Source organism: Tachypleus tridentatus, chromosome 7 (assembly GCF_004210375.1).
Source record: "Tachypleus tridentatus isolate NWPU-2018 chromosome 7, ASM421037v1, whole genome shotgun sequence".
Classification (NCBI taxonomy): Eukaryota; Metazoa; Arthropoda; class Merostomata; order Xiphosura; family Limulidae; genus Tachypleus; species Tachypleus tridentatus.
This window is the reverse complement of record NC_134831.1, coordinates 25,402,001-25,413,819: the sequence shown is the minus strand read 5'-3', so window position 1 is coordinate 25,413,819 and position 11,819 is coordinate 25,402,001. Positions and strand designations below refer to the sequence as shown.

The 11,819-nt window shown below is 30.6% G+C and overlaps 1 long non-coding RNA gene across 1 annotated transcript; it reads left to right on the top strand.

Moving 5' to 3' along the window:
* The first annotated feature begins 3,257 nt into the window (after positions 1-3,257).
* LOC143254937 (uncharacterized) lies at positions 3,258-10,273 on the top strand. Its single transcript, XR_013030375.1, has 4 exons — positions 3,258-3,266; positions 3,576-3,624; positions 6,332-6,385; positions 10,188-10,273. It is a non-coding gene; the product is annotated as an uncharacterized LOC143254937 (long non-coding RNA).
* Positions 10,274-11,819: the final 1,546 nt, after the last annotated feature.

Here is an 11,819-nt window from a genome sequence, read left to right as displayed (position 1 = left end):
ACCACACGTTTATGATGTATTAATACTCTTACGAGTGCCAAACATTGATTCCATCACTAACCAGCACGTGCCATAGCAATTGTAATACACACACAAATAGATTAACTGCATCTGTGCACATACGAGAGTCAGTTACACATAAAACTCTATAAGGTTTGGTTTTTGGAATTTCGCGCAAAGCTACTCGAGGGCTATCTGTGCTAGCCGTCCCTAAGTTAGCAGTGTAAGACTAGAGGGAAGGCAGCTAGTCATCATCACCCGCCGCCAACTGTTGGGTTATTCTTTTACCAACGAATAGTGGGATTGACCGTCACATTATAACGCCCCCACGGCTGAGAGGGCGAGCATGTTTGGTGCGACTCGGGCGCGAACCCGCGCCCCTCAGATTACGAAGCTCACGCCTTAACGTGCTAGGCCATGCCAGGCCCAACTCAATAAGAATTGTAATCGTCATCTATTCGTTATCTTTACACGTATGGTTTTACTACACAATTCATTTGCTATAACTATGTAACATCGTTACACCGAGTCTCGTCGTAAAATTGGAACATTTTGATGCAAACATTACTTTACTGTAAGGATGAATAACGTCTCTAAAGCTAAATGCAAATAATCTAATATATATTTCGGTAACTAAAAATATTTATATCTCCAAAGATAATAAACATTTTGTGAACAGATTAGACATTAAAGCCTTTCACCATACTTAATCAGACAAACTACAAGTATATTAATCTTTTCTGTAAACTTCAGATCAATCACAAATACGTCATTCTACACACAAATTATCAACAAATTAAAATGTTTCAAACACTTAAACATGCGAATTTGATACAAAAAATGGAAACATTTCTTTCCGCCACGAAAATGGGCAACATTTCCCTAAATACCGTAGGAAAACCTGTGGCTCCAAGTTATCTGTAGAAATTGACTTACAAAACTCAACCATATTGTCATAGACTGTTTCATACAAAGAAAATTTCAACCAAGAGCTGAAAACACGTTAGTTCAAATCTATGTGTTTCACGGCAATTAACCTTCAGTTCATTAAATATGGTTTCTATCTCACTCTCGGTAGCTAATTTTCTGCCTGTCTTCTGTAAAACCTATCATGACTGATGAACATCTTTCTGCTGTTGAGTGCATGAGTGCTCACCTATTTTTCAATTTTCAATATTTCAGTAGAGATAATAATTCTAACTGTATTTCAACAATATTAGCTTAAAATATTTTATTTCTCAACGTGTATTTTGAGCATGTTGCAAAGAAAATGGAAATAAATTGTTTCAAGTTCCATTTCTGTGTATCTCTTAGAAGTCTCGTTTGTAAACAATATCTCTATTGTTATTTAGCCCATCAGAGAGCATGGATCTATATGAGCTAAAAACTTATCATTTCTTGGGAATATATCTATCTGTGTTTTATTTGTCGCGTTAGTTTTATATCTCTTTGATTTTCTTTTTTATTATTACATCCCTTCATCAACACTCTTTTCTATTCTCCTATGATGTAATCTAAACAACTAATGATAGAGAGCATCTTTAAAAATAGCCGAAGACAATATGTCTGAACATCGTAAATAGTACAGATTACAAACTACAGTATTTATGTCAGTGAAGAGTAAATTACTTAATTTATAGTTTGTAGGAAAGTAACGAGATGAAGCTCTTGCAAGCATGGACAACCAGATCTAATATGAGTTAAAAGAAAAAAAAGGACTTGTAAACAAACCACAGAACTGGGAATTGTTTATAGTTACTAAACATACTTTGCATTCTTGAGATTAATTTCGTAATGAATTATATCTGTTTGAAACTCACAGAACTCTTTTTTTTTTTCTCGAAAATATTCAGGGTGTTCGGAAAGTCACTGTGTACTTATACTTATATATTTATTAATAGACGTGTTTCAATACAGAATACAGGAGGTAACTATGAATGACAATTATAAACAATGTTGAAAGTGACTCCCGTTGGCATCAATACAAGCTTGGATCCTTCTTATTTTGTTTCTAAACACCACTATCAGTTGCTGACTTGAAATAGACTGAATAAAATATGATTACAAAACTGCACAGTGACTTTCCGAACACCCTGTAAAAGTTTAGCTTATGTTTACCAAGTATGGTAGTCAACGGAGATATATTCTATTGACGTAAACCTTTACTTACTGAATAATATTCTTACTTATGTCGTATATAAATAGCCATTTTAATAGAACATCTTATAAGTTATATATATATGTAATAAAAACAACATTATATTAATTACTTGTAAATTGTTCACGACCAGGAATATTCTTATAAAAATATTATTATCTAGCTTGACGTCACGCCATTTTGGATTATTGGGTCCGTGGTCACTGATACGTCTTTGTCAGTTTCTATGCTGTTTCTTCAAATGTTGACTACTCGATTAGCAAAATAAAGCATCACAATAAATATTTCAAATCATATAACAACCAAGCATAAACTGACCCTATATATGTACATGTGTCAATGGAAATTTATGAATTATGACAAACGTTAGAAAATGAAAATTTTTCAATACTTGAGAAAATTATTTGTAAAGTTTTTAAGCATATTATCACAACAAAAATTGGAAATTTCACGCCGTAAGAGTAATGTTAATCATGTTTTCAAACCTGTAACTCGAGACCATTTAGTAAGTTTTGATTGAAAATGTTTTATGGAACTTAGCTAAGAAGAACAAAATCAAGGGATATCAATGAGATATCACTGGATCAGAAAGAATTAACTTTAACTTCAATAAGGAATATGTTTAGTCGTTTACCATTACTTTTTACAATCTCTTCTGATCAGGATACTCTAGAAGTAGATAACGCTAAATTGTCAAACTTATATATTTTATAACTTTATTTGTATGGGTATGTAATTGTATACGGTTGTGACATCATGACTTATCCTTACTCTATTAGAACGATTTTTTTCAACTACTGACTAGTTGCCAAAGTGAAACACTCTTTTCACCGTGACAAATCTATTCACCCTATGACTAGAGCACACTTATCATACCTATATCTTACCCATGAGGCAATAAGTAAATTTCTTTATGAAACTTTTATGTCCTTTACATTCTAGAGGCGCATTACTTCAGTCCTATTTTACTGTTTCAGAAAACAAGAGAAAAACGATGTTTATCGTGAGGATATTCACCTTTTTACAATTATAATACTAAAGTTATTATACTGAGTAAGTGTATATTCTGCAGCTGAATCTTTCAGTTTCTTCATGCCAGATGGTGATGGTTTGTAAGAATCTCAAACAAACATTTACAGAATAATAATTTTGTTGGTATACGAGTGATTTATATAATCTATCTTTAACTAATCTCATCAAAAATGAAAAACGTATAGTTCTGCTCTAAGCAAGAATAATGAACATTCTCCCTGAATAAAGGTGACATTCGTATCTTAATCTGTGAAAAGAAAGTCAGTTTTGTTTGACATGTTCTGAGACTGGTTCTCATAACACTACGGTATTTTAATATTATTACAAATATGTTTTTATTAAACAGCACTGTAAAATACAAAACCAATATTGTCTCCCATTTTAGGGCTTAGTATTCTGTGCTGTTGGAGGTCTCAGTACCAGTACACACAAACGTAAGTATTTCATATATTAAACAAACAAAACAATATGATAAACTTAATATAGTCAGATTTGTCTCTGAAATGAATACTTAATAATAAGAACTGTTTAAAGTGAATTGGTAATTACATAATTGTTTATTAAAATTAAATTTGTACCAAGTTATTGTAAAATTTTAAATTACACTCTTTACTAGTCTTATAATTTATTTAATTTAGGCTTAATCATTTTTATTAATTATTATTTACCTTATTTTTTATGTATTTTACTCCAATTATTTATGAAATGACAATTGGGTTTTTGTGAACCTTCGGAGCACCAAAAAAGTAAGAAGTACGTGCCTTGGTTACTTTTACGCTGTTGTTCATGTCTTGTGTGATGGCACTGTTGTTTTTATATCTAAAATCAGGCTATTCATTTATTTTTCACAACATTCAATAAGATTTTTGTATAGTTTTTGAATTTCATTAAATAGTTTAGATTTTTTTAAATAATTTTTTTAAATATTTTGTTTCAACAATTTAAGTTTTACTGTGATAGTTTGTGAGTTATTATTAAACTCTTTTACAGCTTAAATTTGGTGTTTTGTGACGTTTTCTTTAATTTTTGTGGGTTTAAAACAGATACACGAAATTTCTTGAATGAAATTCTTTACGTTTTGATCAAATTTGATAATTTTAGGAATTCACATTATATTATTTTTACCTTAAAATGTCTTTGTAGTATCATTGTTCATGTTATGTTGTTGATGTTTATTTGTTTCGCTAATTTCGTTATGATGTTTCTTGTTTGGTGCTTCAGTTGTTTTTGTATCTTTTTGCATAAATTAGACCTTTGTTTAGAATCTCTTCTTATTTTAGAGTCATTTTTTGATAAATTTACCATATTTTTACCTTTGATTTTAGTGTTGTTGTGTTTAATGTATGTCAGATTACTTATTTGATTAGGTTATCTTTTATGTATGGCTAATTTCTATTTTATTTCTTTGTTTTATCAAATTTCAGTTAACAACTGTTAAGACTAAAAGCCTCCGTGAGTCGTCTGACGTGATATTGAAGATAACGAGTTTAAGAAATTTTGAATATTATTTTTCTTTCAAACTATTGATTTCTCTGTAATCTTCTGTAATTGTGGTATTTAGAATCTTATTTTCTGTTTCTAAGTTTACGAATTGATTTTTTTATTTCGTAGTTATTGGTTTAATTTTATAAACTTTGGAGTAAACTATTACTGCTTGTGTCTTTTTTGAAATTTGACGTTACATATGGTTTTCTTCAACTTTATATTGAATACAACATTTTATGACTTTCAAAAACAAATAATTTACAATGTTAATCTTAAAATAAAATTACAGCTAAACAGAACAAATACTAAGCAATCTATTACAAAGTATGAAAGAAAAATCTTACGAAATTTAAAATAAACTTTACGAATACCAGAATAATATAATTTAACAAACATGTGTATTTTCATTCTGTCTTTTCTAAATGTGCAATTTCTTAACCTTAACAGATAGTTTGGTGACAAGAAAGTTGTTAATCCCATTTAAAAAACCTTGAAAGAAATAATATATGCTTATTTTTTAATATTAATGTCATTCAGCCGGTGTGCCATGAAACTCGCAGTTATTGGTCATCTCTGCTAGATTAGCTTTGATTACATATAAGGAACTTTGTTGTTGTCCAAAATAGCCACATGGATCCTGAGATGCAAAGGATATACAAACCATGCTTAGTACAATAATATGCTGTTTTATCATTTTAATTTTAAAGTTTGTTGTTTTTGAAAACAATATAAAAGATGTTACAGAAAATCCTTTTACAATATTATCTCTGGTGATATACAGATAACTCTGTTTGTTAAATCTAAAATAGCTGGAGAGGAAAATTAGATAATTACTATAATGAATTCGGTAAAACTGGTTTTATGTCCTTTTCTCTTTTTGATATAAGTGAAGGAATAGTCAATAAACTGCTTACATTTGAAAATGGTACAAAGTCCTTCTATGTTGCTGGTTGTGATGGTGGTGATGCTTTACGAAATGATTTGAATCAGTTGCCGAATTGAGAAAATAACTGACTAATAGCTTTGAATTATAATAAGTGCAAGGTAATACACGTAAGTTATCATAACTTAAGCTCCACAGAAGCAGTCTAAAAAGCATTATGAAAGCAAAAATGACTTAATGTTTAGGTTTATTGAACTTTTAAGTTATCCGATTAGTAAGACAAATGGGATAATGAGTTGTATTTACGGAAATATTGAACAGAAATCTAAACAGATTATCATTTTATTTTATATGTTTATTGGGTTATTGAATTCCTTACTTTAGAAGAAGATAATGAGTTGTTGAAAAGGGTTCAAAGAAAGGTGCTAGGATAATACCTGGGATGAAGAGGATTTCAGAGAATAATAAGATAAGAAATCTGAAACTGATTTCTCAAGAAAGATAAAAGAAATAATCTCTTTCAGATGTTGAATAATATTAAGGAATTTGATAGTTAGATGTGTGGTAATACTTAATGGTGAGAATTGTAGGACAATACATTTTGGAAGGATAGAGGTGATCTTTATCTAAAACTATTAAACTTTTCTAAAAAAGATGTTTGACCTATAGAATAGATTGTCTTTACATATGGAAAATGCAATGAATTTAAGAGTTTTTATATGAATAGTCGATAAAAATTTAAATAATGAGGATTTCATTCACTTTTTATCAAGTGGATGGTGGTACATTCCTCGTGGACCAACAGAAACACAGTAGCTTCTTTAAAGGTAGATAATGATTTAGCTTTCGTGCTTGATTTGCTTATGATAGTAAGGAAAACTACTTAGATTATGCATAAACGTTTGTAACTTTGAATTTTGGAATCAGGGTTTAATTTTATTGCACATCAGGAAATTATCAAATGGAAGACATACCCAGCTTAAGTAGATCATATTAAAACGAATTTAGAATCTCACTAGATCATTACAGCTTATGTTATCATGTTTTATAATGCTCTGTTTGGTAAATGTGTATATTTACAACAACTCTGCAATTTAATTTTCTTAAAAATATAAATTTACAAATTTGTCATGTCTAGCAAATATTTTCCGTTCTTGCATGCATTTCGTAATCCACCAAATGTACCAGAATGATAATTCCTACATTAGGTTACAACAGTCCAGTCACACAAAAAGCATTGTCGCTGTGTCATTATATGGGACAAAGTGAATGCTGCTCAGGTATGCGATAATTGTGTATATAGTGTGGTTGTGTATGGATATGTAGTGAAAGAAACTTCTGTCACTTTTCGAAATGGAGATTCTATCTGAATATGTTGGGTACTGTTTTATGCGGTATGTGGATATATTTTGCTACTGTCATTTTGCTTTCCACGATTGTAGGTTGATTTGTTAGAGGTCTCTTTCTGGCGGTCTTAGTTTCCTAAGTTGATTTAAATTCCATTAAGTAAAGATGTTACCTCACTTTGGAAATTCTAAATCTCAGTAGTTCTCAGCACATATTTATGATTTAGATGCATGATTAATTTGTGTCTTAAAGGGCTTTACATATCTTGAGTAGCAGCGCCCTTCCTACGTAATGCCAAAGAATGTCAAACATTTTTTACGATACGAGTCATTCCACCGTCACTTTATGTAGGCTGACTTTGTCATTTAGTTAACCTTCTGTAAGCATATTTAGTGTTTTCTTACAATTTTCTTTACTGGGCTGTGAAATACCACCTGCATGGTTGGATATGTTTTCTTAATCACAAAATATTTTTAGTTTATTAAATATACTTTATTAAGAAAATTTTTTTTTTTGCATATGAAAGACTTAAAATGTTGACTGGAAAACTGCCAAAGGTCATGAGGATATGCAAAATACATTAAACGCCAGTAATTCCAATTTATAGAGACTTTGAACGTAACTGGTGAAATTGAGTGAAATAGGCTGTAAATATTACTGTCCTAGTAAAATGACAACATTCAAGTGTTTTTAATAGTCGTGAGTTACTCAAAGAATAAATTCAACATTCAGCATTCCATTTCAGTCATATAGCCCATTTAAAGTTGTAATTACATTATTATTACCATAGATGCTTACCAACAGGCAATATTCAGTACTATGAAAACTAAAGAATATCTCTAATTACATAATTACCATTTTGCTAAAATATGATGAAATAAATGAAACAGCCCAAAGTTTTAAGTTGCTTTTAATTTAAGTGATATTCATACTCAAACAATGCTTTACTTGATGTTGCGTTACTGAATTTTACTTTTTCAGATAAAAAGCCACAGAAAAGCTTTAAAAATATGTGCACATGTTTCTTCGGTCAATAGAAAGAGATTAAATGGAAGGCTTGTTACTAGTAGTAACATGCACTAAGTATTAGTCTGTTGATACATTTATTATTTGTAACGTATGTTCTATTAAAATATTACAAAAAGTGGTATATGATAATAAAGTAGTGTAAACTACCATGTAGCAAAACACTTTATGAAAAGAAAGCAACAGCTTTCGTTCAAATAGGGCACTTTCGAATCGACACATTTTCTTCATGAGGATCATTTCCTTGATGGAGTATAATAAACAATATAGAGATAGTCGTATAATTTAGTTGTTTTTGTTCATTCCTGTAGTTGTTTGCTGACTTATTCACGATACTATACTAATAAAATATATTTTATTTAGTTTTAATAAAAACATTCTGCAATTCATTTAAATACACAGATTTAAAAACATTGTGTTGATAGTAATCATATTAAACAAGCATTATTAATAGTCTTTTTCTTATTAGGGGAAAAAGTTTGTGAAAGCACAAATTGTTGAAAACGTTATATTCAAACGACTTTTAACATGCAAATCAGTAAGCCAAGTCAAGTTTTCACTTGACCAACTTTAGTATCTTTTCCATAACCTTCTACACAGTGTATTGATATTATTCAGAACACTTGACACCTTGATTGACGCTACATCGTTCGATGTCATGTGGTAATTTCTACACTTGTGTGACAACGTACACATGTCTAAAAACGTATCCTGATTGTGTTGCACAGGACAAGGATCTCAAATGTATGAATCAGATTAGACACTTGCATTATGATTTATAAGTTATATGCAATGGAATGTATAAAATAATTGTTATTCAACCTATTTTTGTAATATTTAGCGTGATGTGATATCTTTTATTGGAAGTTATGAAATGGCTTTTTTAATTCCACAGTAAGTTTGCAATGAGCAAATTTCGAAACCTGAGCATTGGGTATGGAAGAATGATTTATTTTTATCTGTATACCGGGATAAGGGGTGTTGACGAGGGACTGGCAATCTTCTTTAGTTCCCTTATAATAGATACACCTATTTTTGAAACCACTCTGCTATTTCTGTAAAATCAAGATGCGCACCGTTGAGCAACAATACTGTATAAACATACAAGAAATACGTTTGTAATGAATACTGTGTGCGATTCTATTTGTCTTGTCCAGATCAAGATATGTTTAAGATTGTAAAGAGCACAAAGCCTATTCCACTCTGTTTGACGAACTTATTATAGAAGATAAAAAGAGTCGCTACTTTTTTCAGTCAATTTATAAGAACTATTACAAGCAAGAACATGATAATTTGTAAGCGATTGGTCTTTAAAAATATTTTGTTACAAAGCACTGGCTTTACTAACAAAATAAATTATATAGTCTATTTACACGATTTTAAATAATGTTTTGAATAAAACTTCATGAGCCTACTAAACACGTATTTCTTAGAAACAAAATTGAGTTAACAAAAAAAAAGTACACAAAAATGGTTTCCCTATTTACAATTATGTATATATATATAAATCATGGATGACTTCTCCTATCAAGGATATTACTGAATGTATGAGAGCTAATAACCACAGTTCTTTCTTCATTCTTTTAGTTTTATTACATAATATGTCATCATATGATGTTTTACCAATTAAAGTAAATATATATATGCTACAACAATCTGAAAGATTGGACAATATTAAATAATTTTTTGAAATAAAAGGTGAAGACGACATGGGTACTTACAAAAGTCACACCAACATAAGAGCCTAATAACTAGTGTTAATCTGTGTCATTGGCTATCTTCACCAACGTGAGAAAAGCAATCAAATATATAATATTTATATAATAAACGTATGAGCCATGAGAGCCATGGTCCTGCTTTTAAGAATTTAGTTCTTTTGTTGTTGTTTTTTTTAAAAATAAACCAAACTTGGCAAGCGTCCATAAGTTACATCGGAGAGTTTATACATGTATAATGGCCAGCATTCGATTATGACCCTCTTCAGGCCAGTTAGAACTAAATAATTTCCAAGAGGGGTTTAAGATTCATAGAAATTTTTACCATAACACATGCTTATTTTTTAAGTTAATGTTCTCCATTTGAAAATAAAATACTGTCAAAAATGACATAATTTATAGTTTTCAATTACTATATAAAAAGAACAACAGCTAAATTAATGAAACATTGTAACATGAATCAGGCATAGCTAAATATTTTAATAAAATAACAGTAATATTTGATCTTCTTAATGAGCACCACCTTTTATATTCTTTTCAGGTCAAATGCACAGGAACTTTAAAGAAGATAAAACAGATTTCCAGATTAGTAATGTGTGGTATATAAGTATATTAAAGTTTATTTGAACTCAAACGTTCGAGCACTTTCACCTATCTATCACCAAGAGAACTAGACATCACACCTGACGAATAGAATTTAAAGTATTTTAAAACTTGTGAATCAAATATACCTTAGTATAGAAGTGAAATATTAGCATCATGATGTCATATATCATACAGTCTCAGAAAACTTGTGCGAAAGATTTCGTCGTTTACATTCTGTTTTACTTTACCTATATATTCCTAGAATTACGTTTGAGATTACTTTACCATTATAATTAAAACACCCTATTTTCAATACGGTATCACGAATATATTCAAAATTGTAACTAAAAATTCTTATTTACAGTATCAGCCTTCATCAGTACACGTTAAAACATTCGCCTTCCAGTACATCTGGGGTCTATACGGACCTCGCATATATTTAATGATCATAATGTTGAAGCTATTATTTAGATCGTGAAAAGTTAGCATACTGGCTTCTCAAAGCATTGTGCAGATAAACAATAAGAAAGACTGAGTACCATAAGTATATAATATGTGATTTATTATTACAAAACATGAAATTTACTTATATCCATTTTCTCATATTTATACAAAAATTGTCATCAGTGACGTATATTTCGATAGTATAGGGCTACTTCTTTTCTAATTGACATATCACAATTAAAACTAAAAATATACTGAATGAAGAAACAGATTTCTCGAATATGTAACAAAAAACATCAAATTATACGAAAATATGCTTTGGGTCCGAACGGACCCAAGGGGGTCGAACTACATCAAACTTTGTTGCAGTTGGTGTTGATTTGAATTAAGCACAAAGCTACACAATGGGCTATCTGTACTCTGTCCACCACGCGTATCGATACTCGGATTTTAGCGTTGAAGTCCGCTGAGCCACTGGGGGGCCTTTGTTTCAGAGATAAACTAATGCCAAATTCTGGATAACATGTAAGCAAAACTTATTATGAGTGTTTCTTATATCTTTTACGAGTCATTTTATAAAACTCATCACACCGTATACTGGGTGTGGAGTGATCAACGCAGCCGTGGTTTCCACATGCTGAACAGATTTTACGGACTTTCCCGTCCGCGATACTTGGGAAAAGATAACGTCGTTTCTTTGTTGCTGGAATACCTTGACCATCAAACTGTCTTGTGTCAAGCAATTCTAGATCTACAAAGGTAGGTTTGACGCCTTTTTGCACTGCACGGGGATTCTGGGTTGTGTGCCTTACTTCACTTCGGGAGAGATCTAAATACGTAATCACTGTTTATCACAATGTTAGTCCATACACACAATGCTTGAGGACGACAGTGAGCTTCAAATCTATATATTACTTGGAGTCCGCACGGATAACAATGCAACGTTTTATTCACAAAAATTATTTGACTGCAAAACATCGAAAATTTTACTATTTTTGTGTCAGAATGATAATGGGACAATTACATAAAAATATTACTGGTCAATGAAAAAATATTAAAAAATACTTATCGTCGGGGTACAAGTGTATTGACGAAGGTTAATAATAAAACATATTCTTCAAACACAACTAACATTATTACTGAA